This window comes from Haematobia irritans, chromosome 4 (genome assembly GCF_050003625.1).
Source record: "Haematobia irritans isolate KBUSLIRL chromosome 4, ASM5000362v1, whole genome shotgun sequence".
Lineage (NCBI taxonomy): Eukaryota > Metazoa > Arthropoda > Insecta > Diptera > Muscidae > Haematobia > Haematobia irritans.
Genome location: NC_134400.1, coordinates 115,146,435 through 115,165,993, shown reverse-complemented (window position 1 = coordinate 115,165,993; position 19,559 = coordinate 115,146,435). Strand labels below are relative to the sequence as shown.

At 37.6% G+C, this 19,559-nt stretch overlaps 1 protein-coding gene and 1 pseudogene across 2 annotated transcripts in view; both read right to left on the bottom strand.

The window, feature by feature from the left end:
• dpr10 (defective proboscis extension response 10) overlaps positions 1–19,559 on the bottom strand; it is a 799,057-nt gene that overhangs the window by 409,071 nt on the left and 370,427 nt on the right. The gene's annotated exons all lie outside the window — the stretch shown is intronic.
• Positions 1,981–2,312, bottom strand: LOC142235247 (small ribosomal subunit protein uS14-like; annotated as a pseudogene).

The following is a 19,559-nucleotide window of genomic DNA, read 5'->3' as shown; positions in this document are numbered from 1 at the left end:
ATTTGTGGTCCTACAATACCTCTAGATTTCCAATTTCAGGTAAATTGAATAAAAACTGCGGTTTCTATAAGCCCAAGAGTAAAATCGGGAAATCGGTCTATATGGGGGCTATACCAAAATATGGACCGATACTCACAATTTTTGGCACACATAATTGTGGTCCTACAATACCTCTAGATTTCCAATTTCAGGCAAATAAGATAAAAACTTCGGATTCTAGAAGCCCAAGAAGTAAAATCGGGAAATCGGTCTATATGGGGGCTATACCAAAATATGGACCGATACTCACCATTTTCGGCACACCTCTTTATGGTCCTAAAATACCTCTAGATTTCCAATGTCAGACAAATTGGATAAAAACTACGGTTTCTATAAGCCCAAACCCCAAATCGGGAGGTCGTTTTATATGGGGACCATACCAAAACATGGACCGATATAGCCCATCTTCGAACTTGACCTGCCTGCAGACAAAAGACGAGTTTGTGCAAAATTTCAGCACGATTGCTTCATTATTGAAGACTGTAGCGTGATTACAACAGACAGACAGACAGACAGACGGACATCGTTTTATCGTCTTAGAATTTCTCCCTGATCAAGAATATATATACTTTATATAGTCGGAAATCGATATTTCGATGTGTTACAAACGGAATGACAAACTTATTATACCCCCGTCACCATTCTATGGTGGTGGGTATAACAAGTAAGGAAAGTCTAAAGTCGGGCGGGGCCGACTATATTATACCCTGCACCACATACTATATCATATCCGTCAAATGTGTTGGGTGCTATATATAAAGGTTTGTCCCAAATACATACATTTAAATATCACTCGATTTGGAAAGAATTTGATAGACTTTTACAAAATCTATAGACTCAAAATTTAAGTTGGCTAATGCACTAGGTTGGAACACAATTTTAGTAACAAACAAGTAAGTAAAGTCTAAAGTCGGGCGGGGCCGACTATATTATACCCTTTACCATTATGTAGACCAAAATTTGTGTTACCATATCAACTTCTTCAAATTTGTCGGGAGTTATTATCAAAATTTATATTCCTATACACAAATATTTATATCTGAAACGATTTGGAGACAAATTTTTGTACTTCTACAAAATCGCTAGTATTAAAAATTAAATCGGCTAACATCCTGGGATGAAACATATACATATGTATTCGAGATATAGGACAATTTTTAGTAATATTTAAAATTTTTGCTACTCAGCAGTGGCGATTTTACAAGGATATTGGTCAAATTAGAGGTGTGCACGTGAGTAATATTTTACTCACGCTCACGCACACTCACGACGGAAATATCTTACGCACACTCACGCACACTCACGACGGAAATATCTTACGCACACTCACGCACGATATTGTTTGGTAGGTCTCACGCTCAGGCACACTCACGAAAAGAAAACTTGTACTCACGCACGAAAATGTCGTGACTCATGAAAAATACCGTGACTCACGAAAAATATCGGGACTCACGAAATATGTCGTGACTCACGAATATTTTATGAGTAATTTACCTGAGGGACGTGTCTGAAATCATGAGCAGGATTAAAATCGAGAGCGTTATTAAATTCTTAACATCCTAGGTGTCACTAAAATTGCAAATGAATTTGACTTTTAAGCGTTTTATGTTGGAGAGCGGGATTATTTTCGTGAACGTAATTCGTTACTCACGCGCACTCGCTAAGATATTGTTTTCGTTACTCACGCACGTCATTTTGGTTTGTTAATCACGCTCACGCACGCCGTTGACATGAGCGTGACTCACGACTCATGCGTGAGTCACGACAACCTCTAGATCAAATCTCGCCAAGATATGTGGTAAATTGTGGGTTGTGATATATTATTTGGCCAATTCGGGTGATATTTTTACAAGTTTTTTTGTTTTTATTTTTTTTTTTATTAAGTATTGGAAAATTGACTTTCCAACAATATGAGGTAAAGAATTGAGTCCATTTTATTAAAAAAAAAAAACTCCTGCCCTAAAACAATCATAATATCCATTTGATGGTGACTCAACTCATCTTGGGTTCATTTGTTTTAGGGTGTGGTGTTTCCTTTGTATTGATATAGTCATTGGAGAAGAGGATGATTTAATCCAACTTCTTGAAGCCAATATCGTTGGCATATTCTCAGAAGCATTGACGGCAAATGTTCAAGCCATATTTGCGGATCAAACCATGACGGTTAGAGCAGGCACGGCAGCATATGGAGCCTTGGCCGTATTTACGGGGATGAGAGTACCAAAGATTAGCAAAACCCATGTTGGCTTTATCACGACGTAGATGCAAAAGAAAAAAAAGTCGGAGCTTTATTTAAAATTCGACCATTCTGTGAAAAGTTTGGCATTACAGTGTGTAGAATATGACTACGATATGGGGAAATCATCACAGAATTTTGTGTAAAATGTGGGTATTTTGGACATATTAGATTAAGATGCCACACTTAAATAGCATATTAAATGTATTCTCTGTGTGAGTCAATTGGAGAAAACTCCCATTGAAAATGGGTCTAAAATATGAAACAATCTACCATATTTCCCCTACTCTGGCGTACATAAAGGGTGATTCTTTTGAGGTTAGGATTTTCATGCATTAGTATTTGACAGATCACGTGGGATTTCAGACATGGTGTCAAAGAGAAAGATGCTCAGTATGCTTTGACATTTCATCATGAATAGACTTACTAACGAGCAACGCTTGCAAATCATTGAATTTTATTACCAAAATCAGTGGCAGAAAATCCGCTTTTTTATCGACAAATTTTGTTCAGCGATGAGGCTCATTTCTGGTTGAATGGCTACGTAAATAAGCAAAATTGCCGCATTTGGAGTGAAGAGCAACCAGAAGCCGTTCAAGGACTGCCCATGCATCCCGAAAAATGCACTGTTTGCACGGTTTGTACGCTGGTGGAATCATTGGACCGTATTTTTTCAAAGATGCTGTTGGACGCAACGTTACGGTGAATGGCGATCGCTATCGTTCGATGCTAACAAACTTTTTGTTGCCAAAAATGGAAGAACTGAACTTGGTTGACATGTGGTTTCAACAAGATGGCGCTACATGCCACACAGCTCGCGATTCTATGGCCATTTTGAGGGAAAACTTCGGAGAACAATTCATCTCAAGAAATGGACCGGTAAGTTGGCCACCAAGATCATGCGATTTGACGCCTTTAGACTATTTTTTGTGGGGCTACGTCAAGTCTAAAGTCTACAGAAATAAGCCAGCAACTATTCCAGCTTTGGAAGACAACATTTCCGAAGAAATTCGGGCTATTCCGGCCGAAATGCTCGAAAAAGTTGCCCAAAATTGGACTTTCCGAATGGACCACCTAAGACGCAGCCGCGGTCAACATTTAAATGAAATTATCTTCAAAAAGTAAATGTCATGGACCAATCTAACGTTTCAAATAAAGAACCGATGAGATTTTGCAAATTTTATGCGTTTTTTTTTAAAAAAAGTTATCAAGCTCTTAACAAATCACCCTTTATATATGGGAGCTATATCTAACTATGAACTGATTTTTGACCAAATTTGACATGCATAGTTAGAATAATAATCCTGCTATCTCAGCAAAAAACGTTAATGGGAGAATAATTTTGGCCTCCGTGATCATATGGGTGTAAATCGGGCGGAAGATATATATGGGAGCTATATCTAAATCTGAACCGATTTCAACCAAATTTGGCACACTTAACGATACTTTTGAACGTACTCCTTATGCAAAATTTGAATCAACTCAGGGCAAAACTCTGGCTTTTGAAGCCATATAAGTGCAAATCGGACAAACGGTATATATGGAAGCTATATCTAAATTGGAACCGATTTCAACAAAATTCAGCACTATTAACAATACTATTAAACGTACTCTTTGGGCAAAATTTGAAGCAAATCAGAATAAAACTCTGGCTTTTTTTTTGCCATATAGGTAAAAATCAGACAAAAACAAGTAAGCAAAGTCTAAAGTCGGGCGGGGCCGACTATATTATACCCTTTACCCCTATGCAGGCCAAAATTTGTGTTACCATCTCAACTACTTTACATTTGTTGGAAGCTATATAAAGGAGACAATTTTTTTACTTCTACAAAATCTCTAGAAATAAAATTTAAATCGGCTAACGCTATCCAGTTAATTGGAGGAAACTTCCATTGAAAATGGGTCTAAAATGTGTAACAGTCTATCATATTTCCCCAACTCTGGTGTACGTATATATGGGAGCTACATATAATCTGAACTGATTTTGACTAAATTTGACATGTATAGTTAGAATAATAATTCTGCTATCTCTGCGAAATTTCACGTAAATGGGAGTATAACTTTGGCCCCTTGGTCATATGAGTGCAAATCGGATGGAAGATATAAATATGGGAACCATATCTAAATCTGACCCGATTTCAAACCAAATTTGGCACAATTACTGATACTACTAAACGTACTCCTTGTGCGAAATTTGAAGCAAATCACGGCAAAACCCTGGATTTTGAGGCCATATAAGTTCAAATCGGACGAAAGATATATATATATACATACAATAGTATCGTTAAAAGTACTGCTTGTGCAAAGTTTGAAGTAAGTCAGGGCAAAACTCTGGCATTTGAGACCATATTAGTCCAAATCAGGCGAAAGATATATATGTGAGCTATATCTAAATCTGAACCGATTTTAACAAAATTTGACACACTTAACGATACTATTAAATGTACCCCTTGTACAAAATTTGAAGCAAATCAAGGCAAAACTCTGGCTTTTGTGCCCATATAAGTTCAAATCGGACGAAAGATATATATGGGAGCTATATCTAAATTTGAACCGATTTCAATCAAATTTACGAAGCATTGGAAGAATGTCAATTCTACCCTCTGTGCAAAATTTCACGAAGATCGGTAGTAAACTTTGGCCTCTGTGGTCATATGAGTCTAAATCGGACGAAAGATATATATGGGAGCTATATCTAAATCTGAACCGATTTGGCTGATATTTTGCAAGATTTTCGAGATTCATAAAATATTTGGATGTACGGTATTTCAAGAAAATCGGTTAATAAACACGCTAACTATGACCAAATCGGAGATAAATATATATGGCAGCTATATCTACATCTGAACCGATTTTTTCCAAAACCAATAGCGATTGTGTATGTCCCAAGAAACGGCCCTATGCCAAATTTGAGGACGATCGGACTTAAATTGCGAGCTGTACTTTGTGCACAAAATTACATATACAGACAGACGGACATCGTTAAATCGACTCAGAATTTAATTCTAAACCGATCGATATACTAAAAGATGGGTCTATGACCACTATTTCTTGGCGTTACATACAAATGCACAAACTTAATATACCCTGTACCACAGTAGGGGTGAAGGGTATAAATATGGGAAACATTTAAATCTGAAGCAATTTTAAGGAAACTTCGCAATAGTTTATTTATGATTTATCGCTCGATATTTATGTAGTAGAAGTTTAGGAAAATTAGAGTCATTTTTATAATTTTCGACCAAGCAGTGGCGATTTAACAAGGAAAATGTTGGTATTTTGGCCATTTTTGTCGAAATCAGAAAAACATATATATGGGAGCTATATCTAAATCTGAACCGATTTCAATCAAATTTGGAACGCATGACTATATTACTAATTGTACTCCTAGTGCAAAATTTCAACCAAATTGGGCCAAAACTCTGGCTTCTGGGGCCATATAAGTCCATATCGGGCGAAATATATATATATATGGAAGCTATATCTAAATCTGAACCGATTTCAATCAAATTTGGCACACATGACTATACTACCAATTGTACTTCTTGTGCAAAATTTCAAGCTAATCGGGATAAACTCTGGCTTCTGGGTCCATATAATGCATATCGGGCGAAATATATATATGGGAGCTATATCTAAATCTGAATCGATTTCAACCAAATATGGCACGCATAGCTACAATGCTAAATCTACTCCCTGTGCAAAATTTCAACCAAATTGGGCCAAAACTCTGGCTTTTAGGACCATATTAGTCCATATCGGGCGAAAGATATATATGGGAGCTATATCTAAATCTGAACCGATTTCAATCAAATTTTGCACACTTGACTATACTACCAATTGTACTGCTAGTGCAAAATTTCAACTAAATTCGGCCAAAAATCCGACTTCTGGGGCCATATAAGTCCATATCGGGCGAAAGATATATATGGGAGCTATATCTAACTCTGAACCGATTTCAATCAAATTTGCACACTTAACTATACGACTAAGTGTTAAGTTTGTACAAAATTTCAAGCAAATCGGTATAAAACTCTGGCTGCTGGGTCCATATTAGTGCATATCGGGCGATATATATATATATATATATATATATATATATATATATATATATATATATATATATATATATATATATATATATATATATATATATATATATATATATATATATATATATATATATATATATATATATATATATATATATATATATATATATATATATATATATATATATATATATATATATATATATATATGGGAGCTATATCTAAATCTGAACCGATTTCTTCCAAAATCAATAGGGTTCTATTCTGACCCAAATTAGGAACATGTGCCAAATTTGAAGGCGATTGGACTTAAAATGCGACCTAGACTTTGATCACAAAAATGTGTTCACAGACGGACGGACGGACAGACGAACATGGTTATATCGACTCAGGGACCCACCCTGAGCATTATTGCCGAAGACACCATGTGTCTATCTCGTCTCCTTCTGGGTGTTACGAACATATGCACTAACTTATAATACTCTGTTCCACAGTGTGGCGCAGGGTATAAATATGATATTTGTTTTTCACAAATTATCCCTATATAATCCCTACAGTTTGAATTGGAAACCGAAACTAATGCACTGAAATCAAGCACTTATTCTACGAATTTCGTCGTCTGCGAAAAAATTAAAGCGAGCAAAATAACATTTCTAGGTACTTCATGATGATGGGATAGATTATAATGAAATTCTTTCATGTACTTGAAATAAGCGTTTCTTCATCACCCCTATCATTGTAAAACTCAAAAACATATAACGAAGAACGTAGATAAGTGTAAGGTTCACTTGTGACATGTCGTTTACGACAGTATCCAAACCATTATAGCATTCCCTAGAGATGGAATGGGGAGCACCAGCTTCACAACCGTGACAATGGAAACATCACAAACAAAAGCTTGCATGGTTGAAAAGGAAGCAAACAGGAAAAAATGTAAAATGAAGATGATATGTAAATAGACATTTTGAAGTAGTCTCATTCATGAAATCTGCCATCAATTGATGTGTTCCCGAATGCATTACGACAGTGGTTATTTGCTATAGAGAATTTCATTAGCGGTTGCCACAAGATTGTGATTTATGTTGCGTGGATAAATTGAAATGTTTTTGTTTTTAATTAAGACGTATGGCAATATTGACATTTTTGGTGGCCGCCAGTCCACCTATTTACTCTGCGCCGGTTAGAGATCACAATTATTATTCGATCTACAAAACCTGGTCCGCGGGTCAGTGGGATCCAGAAGCATGTACATTTTTACGCAGGTCAAATTTACCATTCATAGCTTTAGGCTATAAAAGTGATTTCTATACCACAGTAAATTGTAAACTTCAACAGAATTACAGTACAAACCACCTAGGAGTATCCTAGCATCTACTAGGCAATGACTCTGCTCCGCATTGGCTCTGCCTTTGAATCCCAACAATGAGTTGATGTCGCGTTGAATAAAGATGAGTGGCGACGATAAAAAGTTGTCATCCGTAATGATGCAATTCAATTTAATGACGATATGTTGACTGTATGCTTCCCAGGAGATGCGGCGATGGGATCCTCCGATTGGACCGTATACACGTTCAGAATGCATAATAGGGAGTTGTGCAACATTAACATAAGATATCACTGTCACATTCGAATTTTTTTGTAAATATAATATTATATTTGTACACATATATTATCACCAAAATATTTAAAAATATTTTTCAATTAAAACACAAGTATATATGGCTGTAAGTTCGGCCAGGGCGAATCTTATGTACCCTCAACTATGAATTGAGTAGAAACTTCTACTAAAGACTGTCATCCACAATCGAATTACTTGGGTTGTGGTAATACTTGCCGATGACCTTGCCATTTTAAAACTTCTTCACATTGTTGGCTGATAAGTCCCCGGTCTGACACATAGATGGCGTCGCTAGTATTAAATGCATATTATTTTTATATAGTACCAACCTTCAAATGATTCGTGTCAAAATTTGACGTCCGTAAGTCAATTAGTTTGTGAGATAGAGCGTCTTTTGTGAAGCAACTTTTGTTATTGTGAAAAAAATGAAAACAAAAGGAATTTTGTGTTTTGATAAAATACTTTTTTCTGAAGCGAAAAAAATATGGTGGAAGCAAAAACTTGGCTTGATAATGCGTTTCCGGACTCTGCCCCAGGAAAATCAACAATAATTGATTGGTATGCAAAATTCAAGCGTGGTGAAATGAGCACGGAGGACGGTGAACGCAGTGGATGCCCGAAAGAGGTGGTTACCGACGAAAACATCAAAAAAATCCACAAAATGATTTTGAATGACCGTAAAATGAAGTTGATCAGATAGCAGAGGCTTGGCTTGATAATGAGTTGGCTTGATAATGCGTTTCCGGACTCTGCCCCAGGAAAATCAACAATAATTGATTGGTATGCAAAATTCAAGCGTGGTGAAATGAGCACGGAGGACGGTGAACGCAGTGGACGCCCGAAAGAGGTGGTTACCGACGAAAACATCAAAAAAATCCACAAAATGATTTTGAATGACAGTAAAATGAAGTTGATCGAGATAGCAGAGGCCTTAAAGATATCAAAGGAACGTGTTGGTCATAGCCTTCATCAATATTTGGATATGCGGAAGCTCTGTGCAAAATGGGTGCCGCGCGAGCTCACATTTGACCAAAAACAACGTGTTGATGATTCTGAGCGGTGTTTGCAGCTGTTAACTCGTAATACACCAGAGTTTTTCCGTCGATATGTGACAATGGATGAAACATGGCTCCATCACTACACTCCCGAGTCCAGTCGACAGTCGGCTGAGTGGACAGCGACCGGTGAACCGTCTCCGAAGCGTGGAAAGACTCAAAAGTCCGCTGGCAAAGTAATGGCCTCTGTTTTTTGGGATGCGCATGGAATAATTTGTATCGATTGTCTTGAGAAGGGAAAAACCATCAACAGTGACTATTATATGGCGTTATTGGAGCATTTGAAGGTCGAAATCGCGGCAAAACGGCCCCATATGAAGAAGAAAAAAGTGTTGTTCCACCAACACAACGCACCGTGCCACAAGTCATTGAGAACGATGGCAAAAATTCATGAATTGGGCTTCGAATTGCTTCCCCACCCACGATATTCTCCAGATCTGGTCCCCAGCGACTTTTTCTTGTTCTCGGACCTCAAAAGGATGCTCGCAGGGAAAAAATTTGGCTGCAATGAAGAGGTGATCGCCGAAACTGAGGCCTATTTTGAGGCAAAACCGAAGGAGTACTAGCAAAATGGTATCAAAAAATTTGAAGGTCGTTATAATCGTTGTATCGCTCTTGAAGGGAACTATTTTGAATAATAACAAGTATATACGGCCGTAAGTTCGACCAGGCCGAATCTTATGTACCCTCCACCATGGATTGCGTAGAAACTTCTACGAAAGACTGTCATCCACAAATTTCAACTCACTCGGATGAAATCTGCTCCTCCAAGAGGCTCCAAAACCAAATCTCGGGATCGGTTTATATGGGGACTATAAATGATTATGGACTGATATGGATCACTTTTGGCATGGTTTTCCAATATCATATACTACCACCACGTACCAAATTTCAATCAGATCGGATGAATTTTGCTTCTCCAAAAGGCACCGGAGGTCAAATCTGGCGATCGGTTTATATGGGAGCTATATATAATTATATATAACCTTGGCGTTATTTTGCACAGGAAGCTGAACTTTAAGCTTAATATTGAAGAAAGGGCGAGGAAAGCAACGGTAGCTTTATACTCGTGCAAAAAGGCAATAGGGAAAAAGTGGGGACTAAAAGCAAAAATTGTACATTGGCTATACACGGCAGTGGTTAGACCTGTAATGCTATATGGTGTTGTAGTCTGGTGGCCGACAAGTTTAGACAAAGTTCAGCGTATGGCGTGCTTGTGTATCTCAGGTGCATTCAGCAAGACAGGAACAAACTCCCTTAATGTCATACTGCATCTATTGCCTTTAGACATTTTGGCCAAACAGTCAGCTGCAACAACGGCTGTGCGGTTGCGCGAGCTATCGCTGCGGTGGGAAAAATGTTACGGTCACAGTTCGGTCCTCAAAATAATGCCAGATGTGCCTAACGTAGTGGATTACTCTTTGGCGAGTCCACTTTTCGACAAAAAGTTTGAGACTCTAATACCCAACAGTGAGGCGTGGTGTACACGGACACCGGGGAATAAAAGATATATTGATTTCTACACTGATGGCTCCAAATTGGATGGCCAAGTGGGTTTCGGAGTATATTCTAAAGATCTGGAACTTCGAATAGCGAAAAGATTACCTGATCACTGTAGTGTTTTTCAGGCTGAAATATTAGCAATAAGAGAAGTGGTGAATTGGCTGAGAAGTAATGCTCCAAGCAATATTGGCATTAATATATACTCAGACAGTCAACCTGCAATAAAATCCTTGGACTCTGTGTTCCTCAACTCGAAAACGGCCATCGACTGCCGCAAATCTCTCAATGAGATGGCTGAGCAGCACAATATTCACCTAATATGGGTGCCTGGCCACAGGAACATACCGGGGAACTGCGAAGCAGATGAGCTAGCAAGGCTAGGAACTAGCTTACATATTCCAGGGGAACTAGAATCTGTTGGTGTGCCTCTGGCTACCTGCAAGCTCTTACTGCGTGAGAAGGCTGTCATGGTGGCAAATGTTCGATGGGAGAATTGTAAGGGTTGTAACGACACCAAGCAAATATGGCCCCATTTAAACTTAAACCGCACACTAGATATGCTAGTGTTCTCGAGACGCCAGATATCACTCCTGATATCTGCTATAACGGGTCGCTGCCTGATAGGCGATTTTGCAAAAACTATTGGTGCGAAGTATAATGACTATTGCATGAGCTGTCATGATGCGGAGTGTCCTGCATTTTGTGTAAGGCGTAAGCAAATTTTAGGGGCATATAGCTTCAGATTACTAGCGGACCTGGAAAACGTTAGACATCATGTAACTGCATATAAAAATAAATTATACCATATATCAAAATGCAGAACAAAAACCAGGTATATTTTTTTCAATTACATTTTCCTTGTTTGTATTCACATAAAACCACGTGCCATTTCTGAATAAATAAATTAACACAAAACACAATAATTCCGTATTCTCCGTCCATTCCAAGAAACAATCAACACACGACTGACGCGCAAAATGAATATCGTGTGTACCTGCTCAATGTTTTTATAAAATTCTTGTCGCTGCAAAAAAATTAAAAAATTAAATGGTCACGAAAACAATGTACATGGTCTTTATGGCCATGTAATGGTTGTAGACATGTCTATACGTAAACTATAAAAATATTTTTTTCTCTGCAAAAAAGTAAAAAAATTGAATGGTCAGATACATGATTTTCCTGACCATATAATGGTCTCAAATTCTATCATTTAAATAATAGAACATGTTTGCGGCATTTGAGAACCATTTAAATGCTTATTGCCAACATATATTTTTCTCCGCTCGAAAATTATTTTTACAAAGACAAAATACATGGTTTTCGCGACAATTACATACTCTAAATAAGCATTAAATGGATGCGGCAACCATGTCCAAACATTTTTTTTCTGTGCGTGCAATTTCGACCAAATTTAGCGTATCTAGCTATAAACCGGAGTAAAAGTTTGCCGTCAGTATTTATACACACAGAAAACAGTTTGGTTGGAATTCCTGACAGTAACCGACTCGAACGGATCAGTCCCCTTTATAAGTCCTGCATGGTATAGGGTACTTAGAATTCGGCTAGGCCGATCTTTCAGTCGTTTTTATTTGTACAAATCAATTTATTAAACGATGGTTTTTTGTTTTTTTTTAGCAAAGATTTTTTGCCGGTTTGGATGATGATTTGATCAATTTATAACGAAGGATATATAAGCTGATTTACAACCAACTTAATTGCAAACAAAATTCAAATTTCATCTTTTGTTATGAAATATATATATCTTGTAGTTAGAACAGTTTGTACCACTATAAACATATTTAAATAAAGGGTGATTTGTTAAGAGCTTGATAACTTTTTTTTTAAAAAAAACGCATAAAATTTGCAAAATCTCATCGGTTCTTTATTTGAAACGTTAGATTGGTCCATGACATTTACTTTTTGAAGATAATTTCATTTAAATGTTGACCGCGGCTGCGTCTTAGGTGGTCCATTCGGAAAGTCCAATTTTGGGCAACTTTTTCGAGCATTTCGGCCGGAATAGCCCGAATTTCTTCGGAAATGTTGTCTTCCAAAGCTGGAATAGTTGCTGGCTTATTTCTGTAGACTTTAGACTTGACGTAGCCCCACAAAAAATAGTCTAAAGGCGTCAAATCGCATGATCTTGGTGGCCAACTTACCGGTCCATTTCTTGAGATGAATTGTTCTCCGAAGTTTTCCCTCAATATGGCCATAGAATCGCGAGCTGTGTGGCATGTAGCGCCATCTTGTTGAAACCACATGTCAACCAAGTTCAGTTCTTCCATTTTTGGCAACAAAAAGTTTGTTAGCATCGAACGATAGCGATCGCCATTCACCGTAACGTTGCGTCCAACAGCATCTTTGAAAAAATACGGTCCAATGATTCCACCAGCGTACAAACCACACCAAACAGTGCATTTTTCGGGATGCATGGGCAGTTCTTGAACGGCTTCTGGTTGCTCTTCACTCCAAATGCGGCAATTTTGCTTATTTACGTAGCCATTCAACCAGAAATGAGCCTCATCGCTGAACAAAATTTGTCGATAAAAAAGCGGATTTTCTGCCAACTTTTCTAGGGCCCATTCACTGAAAATTCGACGTTGTGGCTCGTTAGTAAGTCTATTCATGATGAAATGTCAAAGCATACTGAGCATCTTTCTCTTTGACACCATGTCTGAAATCCCACGTGATCTGTCAAATAATAATGCATGAAAATCCTAACCTCAAAAGAATCACCCTTTATAATAAAATATTTAACTGGAAAGGAATTGCTTTTTAATTCGGTTATGACTATTATCAAGGTTGGGCAACACAACCGAATTATGAAGGTAATCACAACCAATGTCGTCGGCAGACCCAACCAACACCATATGTGATATTAGTTGTATCGACCGAATCATTCGGGTGACACAACTGCCAACTGATAGTAGCTGCAACTGCCAAAAGGAGGTTGGCAATAAATTCGGTTATCACAACCAATCCGTATTCTCTGTGCAGATGAAAATTTTAACTCCGATTTGCGTAGTTATAGATTATAATTAACATTCTTAGTATAATTAATATTCCTACTATACATGCCAAAATTGGTAGAAATCAGTTCAGATTTAGATATAGCTTCCATATATTAACTTGTTTGCGATTTGGGTAAAAATTGCCAAAATACCAATATTTTCCTCGTAAAATCACAACTGTTAAGTTGAAAATGTTCATGAATTACTAAAATTTTCCTATATTTTTAATACATATCTATCGTAAATGTATTTTTGCAATTTCACAATTTAAATATTTCCCATATGTTTTACTAACATTATGTTTCACACTTAGACATTAGACGACTTAAATTTTAAATCTATATATTTTGTATAAGTCTAATAAATTTTTGAAACATAATTCTTTATATATATAGAACTCAACAAATTTGAAAGATTTGAGATGGTATCGAAAATGTAGATCTACAAATTGGTGGAGGGTATATTATAGTCGGCCCCGCCCGACTTTAGACTTTTCTTACTTGTTGTGTTTTCTTTGCATGTGGACTAGTCAATAAATTTATATGATTTAAATTTAAAATCCCACAATCAATTTCTAAATAATTCGTTATGGTCCGTAACCTTATCCACTGATAAATACATTGATTGGTGCAAAATTTCAATCACTTCTCTTTAGCCCTTTAGTGTCAGAAAGCCGACATTCTCAAAGAATTGGTAATAAATACACCATAAATAAGTAAAGGGTGATTTGTTAAGAGCTTGATAACTTTTTTTTAAAAAAAAACGCATAAAATTTGCAAAATCTCATCGGTTCTTTATTTGAAACGTTAGATTGGTCCATGACATTTACTTTTTGAAGATAATTTCATTTAAATGTTGACCGCGGCTGCGTCTTAGGTGGTCCATTCGGAAAGTCCAATTTTGGGCAACTTTTTCGAGCATTTCGGCCGGAATAGCCCGAATTTCTTCGGAAATGTTGTCTTCCAAAGCTGGAATAGTTGCTGGCTTATTTCTGTAGACTTTAGACTTGACGTAGCCCCACAAAAAATAGTCTAAAGGCGTCAAATCGCATGATCTTGGTGGCCAACTTACCGGTCCATTTCTTGAGATGAATTGTTCTCCGAAGTTTTCCCTCAAAATGGCCATAGAATCGCGAGCTGTGTGGCATGTAGCGCCATCTTGTTGAAACCACATGTCAGCCAAGTTCAGTTCTTCCATTTTTGGCAACAAAAAGTTTGTTAGCATCGAACGATAGCGATCGCCATTCACCGTAACGTTGCGTCCAACAGCATCTTTGAAAAAATACGGTCCAATGATTCCACCAGCGTACAAACCACACCAAACAGTGCATTTTTCGGGATGCATGGGCAGTTCTTGAACGGCTTCTGGATGCTCTTCACTCCAAATGCGGCAATTTTGCTTATTTACGTAGCCATTCAACCAGAAATGAGCCTCATCGCTGAACAAAATTTGTCGATAAAAAAGCGGATTTTCTGCCAACTTTTCTAGGGCCCATTCACTGAAAATTCGACGTTGTGGCAGATCGTTCGGCTTCAGTTCTTGCACGAGCTGTATTTTATACGGTTTTACACCAAGATCTTTGCGTAAAATCTTCCATCTGGTCGAATAACACAAACCCAATTGCTGCGAACGGCGACGAATCGACATTTCACGGTCTTCAGCAACACTCTCAGAAACAGACGCAATATTCTCTTCTGTACGCACTGTACGCATTCGTGTGGTTGGTTTAATGTCCAATAAAGTAAACTGAGTGCGAAACTTGGTCACAATCGCATTAATTGTTTGCTCACTTGGTCGATTATGTAGACCATAAATCGGACGTAAAGCGCGAAACACATTTCGAACCGAACACTGATTTTGGTAATAAAATTCAATGATTTGCAAGCGTTGCTCGTTAGTAAGTCTATTCATGATGAAATGTCAAAGCATACTGAGCATCTTTCTCTTTGACACCATGTCTGAAATCCCACGTGATCTGTCAAATACTAATGCATGAAAATCCTAACCTCAAAAGAATCACCCTTTACTATTCGTAAAATATTGAGTGTCCCACAATACCTCTGGTTGCTAACGCTTTATTCTCATAAATATTCATTATTTTCTGTCAAAGGATTAAGGTAAAATACGTAAACGCCATCACCTTAGTTATTCTCCAATGTTTCCGACAGTGTCATTGTTAATGCCCCCACTTGCTTGTATAAAAGTACACGAATTATTACACATACATAGTATATCAATCAGACACCATACGACCTAGAGTGTTTCAGAGCTGTATTACTTGGCTTTAGGAGAGAGAATAAACGGATTGAAATAAGAAGAAACACAAATACGAGATATTCCCGCCGAACAAAGTTGTTCACTACTCCGGACCAAGTCGTGAGTATATAATTGATTTATAGACCGAGTAGACTATATTGCGCTTATGAGGGTTCCTGAAATATCCTTTGCAACCATTACGAAGGAACAACCACATACATGCAAAAACATATTTATTTCCACCCAAACGAGATTTTGAACAAACAAACATCGTTTGGCATTTGTTTTCGCTGTACAAACTTTGTTTGGAAGAAAAGAATATATTCTATGATAAGCATTGACGTCATTTACATATTTTGAAAATAATTTAATACGAATGTACTACCGAAAGTTCGACCAGTCCGAATTGGAGATTTTCTCCATGAATTGCGTACAATGTTCTAAAGGGTGGTTAAATTGTAAGGGTCGATGTTGAATGTGAACCACACCTCAACGCCAAGTTTTTTTTCCGAATTTTTTTTTTTGACATTTCTCTATTTCAGACTTACTCAATTTGAACCATGGAGAGATACACAATCCAACAACGTGTTAAATGGTTCCACGAAATGGAAACAGTGGATGATCAATTTTCGAAGAAAATCATCTTCAGTGATGAGGCACATTTCACCTCAGTGGATTCGTCAATAAACAGAATTGCCGCATTTGGGCGAATGAGAATCCAAGAGTGATTGTCGAAAAACCAATGCACCAAACAAAGAGTGACTGGTTGGTGCGGTTTATGGGCTGGCGGCATCATCGGGCCGTATTTTTTCCAAAATGAGGCCGGTCAGGCAGTTACTGTGAATGGTGTTCGCTATCGTGAGATGATAACGAACTTTTTAGGGTTGGAAGATATGGATGTGGACGATATGTGGTTTCAGCAGGACGGTGCCACAATGGCTCTTTTGCGCAACAAATTCAATGGCCGTGTTATCTCACGTAATGGCGATGTCAATTAGCCGCCAAGATCATGTGATTTGACACCGTTGGACTTTTTTCTTTGGGGTTATTTGTCGATGTATACCTTCATCGATAAGCCAGCAACAATTCAAGAGCTAAAGGATGAGATAATTCGGTACATTAACGGCATAGAACTTCCATTATGCCTCAGCGTCATCGAATATTTGGACCATCGGATGAAGGTGTGCCACCGAGGTCGCGTCGCCCATTTGGCCGATATTTTGTTCCATACATAATTGAGTAATACCAATATATCATAATAAAATAAAATTACAATAATTTCCTAAATAGTTTGTGTTCTATTCAAAATCAACATCGGCCCTTGAAATTTTAACCACCCTTTACTAAACAAAGTCATCCACAAAGGAACACTTGCCGATGGCAAGGTAAAGCTTCTTAGCATAGCCCTGTAAATTGTAAGTTAGTCCATATGGAGACTATGTTATATAAGAACAAGTAATGAAAGTCTAAAGTCGGGCGGAGCCGACTATATCATACCCTGCACCACTTTGTAGATCCACATTTGCGATACCACATCAAATTCGTCCAATGTGTTGGTTGATATATATAAAGGTTTATGTTCCCAAATACATATATTTAAATCTGACCAGATCTGGACAAAGTTTACAATATATATAGACTTTAAATTTAAGTCGGCTAATGTCCTGGGGTGGAACACAATGTTAAGAAAAAAAACACATATATACACCAGTAAGTTCGACCGGGCCGAATCTTAAATACCCACCACCATGAATCAAATATACTAGTTTTCTTTGAAAATTTCAGGGGGGTTTGATGACAGATATTTTCCCAAGCAGATCAGTTCAACCAGTATGCTTCCCACAGATAAATGTAAAAATTTTACCTATGAAGACTAGATCAGATTCTGAATTTATAAGAACGATTTTTTGTTTGAGTTTTAGAAGAATCATAAACATCTCATGTAAGTGCAAGAAAATGATAAAATAACGCCTTGATTTTACATCTAAAATCTGTGCATTTTCATCCCAATTATTTTAATGACTACGAGAAGTAAAATCTGGAAAATTCACATTCAGTTTCAAGCAATTTTCATAATCAGTGCGCCTTCTCTACCCTCATTAAGTGAAATCGGTCTATATGGAGGCCTTACCAAATAGACCGAAAAAACTAAATCATATACACTTTGTTATGGGTCTAAAATGCCAGTATATTTTGTGGCAAATCGGATAAAAACTACAATTTCTAGAAACCCTAGGAGTTAAATCGGGAGTTCGGTATAACGGGGCTATACCAAAACATGGAAAGATACACACAGTATTCAGCAAATTTAATTGTAGTTCTAGAATCTTGACCGCAAATCGGAGGGCCCGTTTATAAGGGGGCTATATCAAAAACTGTACCGATACTCAAGATTTTTGGCACACCCCTTTATGGTCCTAGAATACCTCTAGATTTCCAATTTCAGGCAAATTGGATAAAAGCTACGGATTCTAGAAGCCCAAGAAGTAAAATCGGGAGATCGGTCTATGAGGGATTTTTATGGTCCTAGAATACCTCTAGATTTCCAATTTCAGGCAAATTGGATAAAAACTACGGATTCTAGAAGCCCAAGAAGTAAAATCGAAAGAACGGTCTATATGCGGGCTATATCAAAACATGGACCGATACTCACCATTTTCGGCACACCTCTTTAAGGTCCTAGAATACCTCTAGATTTCCGATTTGAGGCAAATTGGGTAAAAATTACGGATTCTAGAAGACAACGAAGTAAAATCGGGAGATCGGTCTATATGGTGGCTATATCAAAACATGGACCGGTACTCACCATTTTCGTTACACGTCTTTAGGGTCTTAGTGTACCTCTAGATTTCAAATTTCAGGTATATTGGATTAAAACTACGGATTATAGAGCCCAAGAAGTAAAATCGGGAGATCGGTCTATATGGGGGCTATATCAAAACATATACCGATATACCCCATTTTCGGCACACCTTTTTATGGTCTTAGAATACCTCTAGATTTCCAATTTCAGGCAAATTGGATAAAAACTACGGATTCTAGAAGCCCAAGAAGTAAAATCGGGAGATCGGTCTATATGGGGGCTATATCGAAACATGGTCCGATAATCACAATTTTCGGCGCATATTTTCCTAGAATACATCTGGATTTACAATATCAGGCAAATTGGATAAAAACTACGGATTCTAGAAGGCCAAGAAATAAAATCGGGAGATCGGTCTATATTGGGGCCATATCAAAACATGGACCGGTACTCACCATTTTCGCCACGCGTCTTTATGGTTGTAGAATACCTCTAGATTCCAAATTTCAGGCAAATTGGATAAAAACTACGGATTCTAGAAGCCCAAGAAATAATATCGGGAGATCGTTTATATGGGGGCTATTTCAAAACATATACCGATATACCCCATTTTCGGCACACCTCTTTATGGTCCTAGAATACCTCTAGATTTCCAATTTCAGGAAAATTGGGTAAAAACTACGGATTCTAGAAGCCCAAGAAGTAAAATCGGGAGATCGGTCTATATGGGGCTATACAAAACATGGACCGGTACTTACCATTTTCGGCACATCTCTTTATTTTCCTAGAATCACCATTTTTGGCACATCTCTTTATTTTCCTAGAATACCTCTAGATTTCCAATTTCAGGCAAATTGGATAAAACCTACGGATTCTAGAAGCCCAAGAAGTAAAATCGGGAGATCGGTCTATATGGGGGCTATATCAAAACATGGACCGGTACTCACCATTTTCGATACACGTCTTTATGGTTGTAGAATACCTCT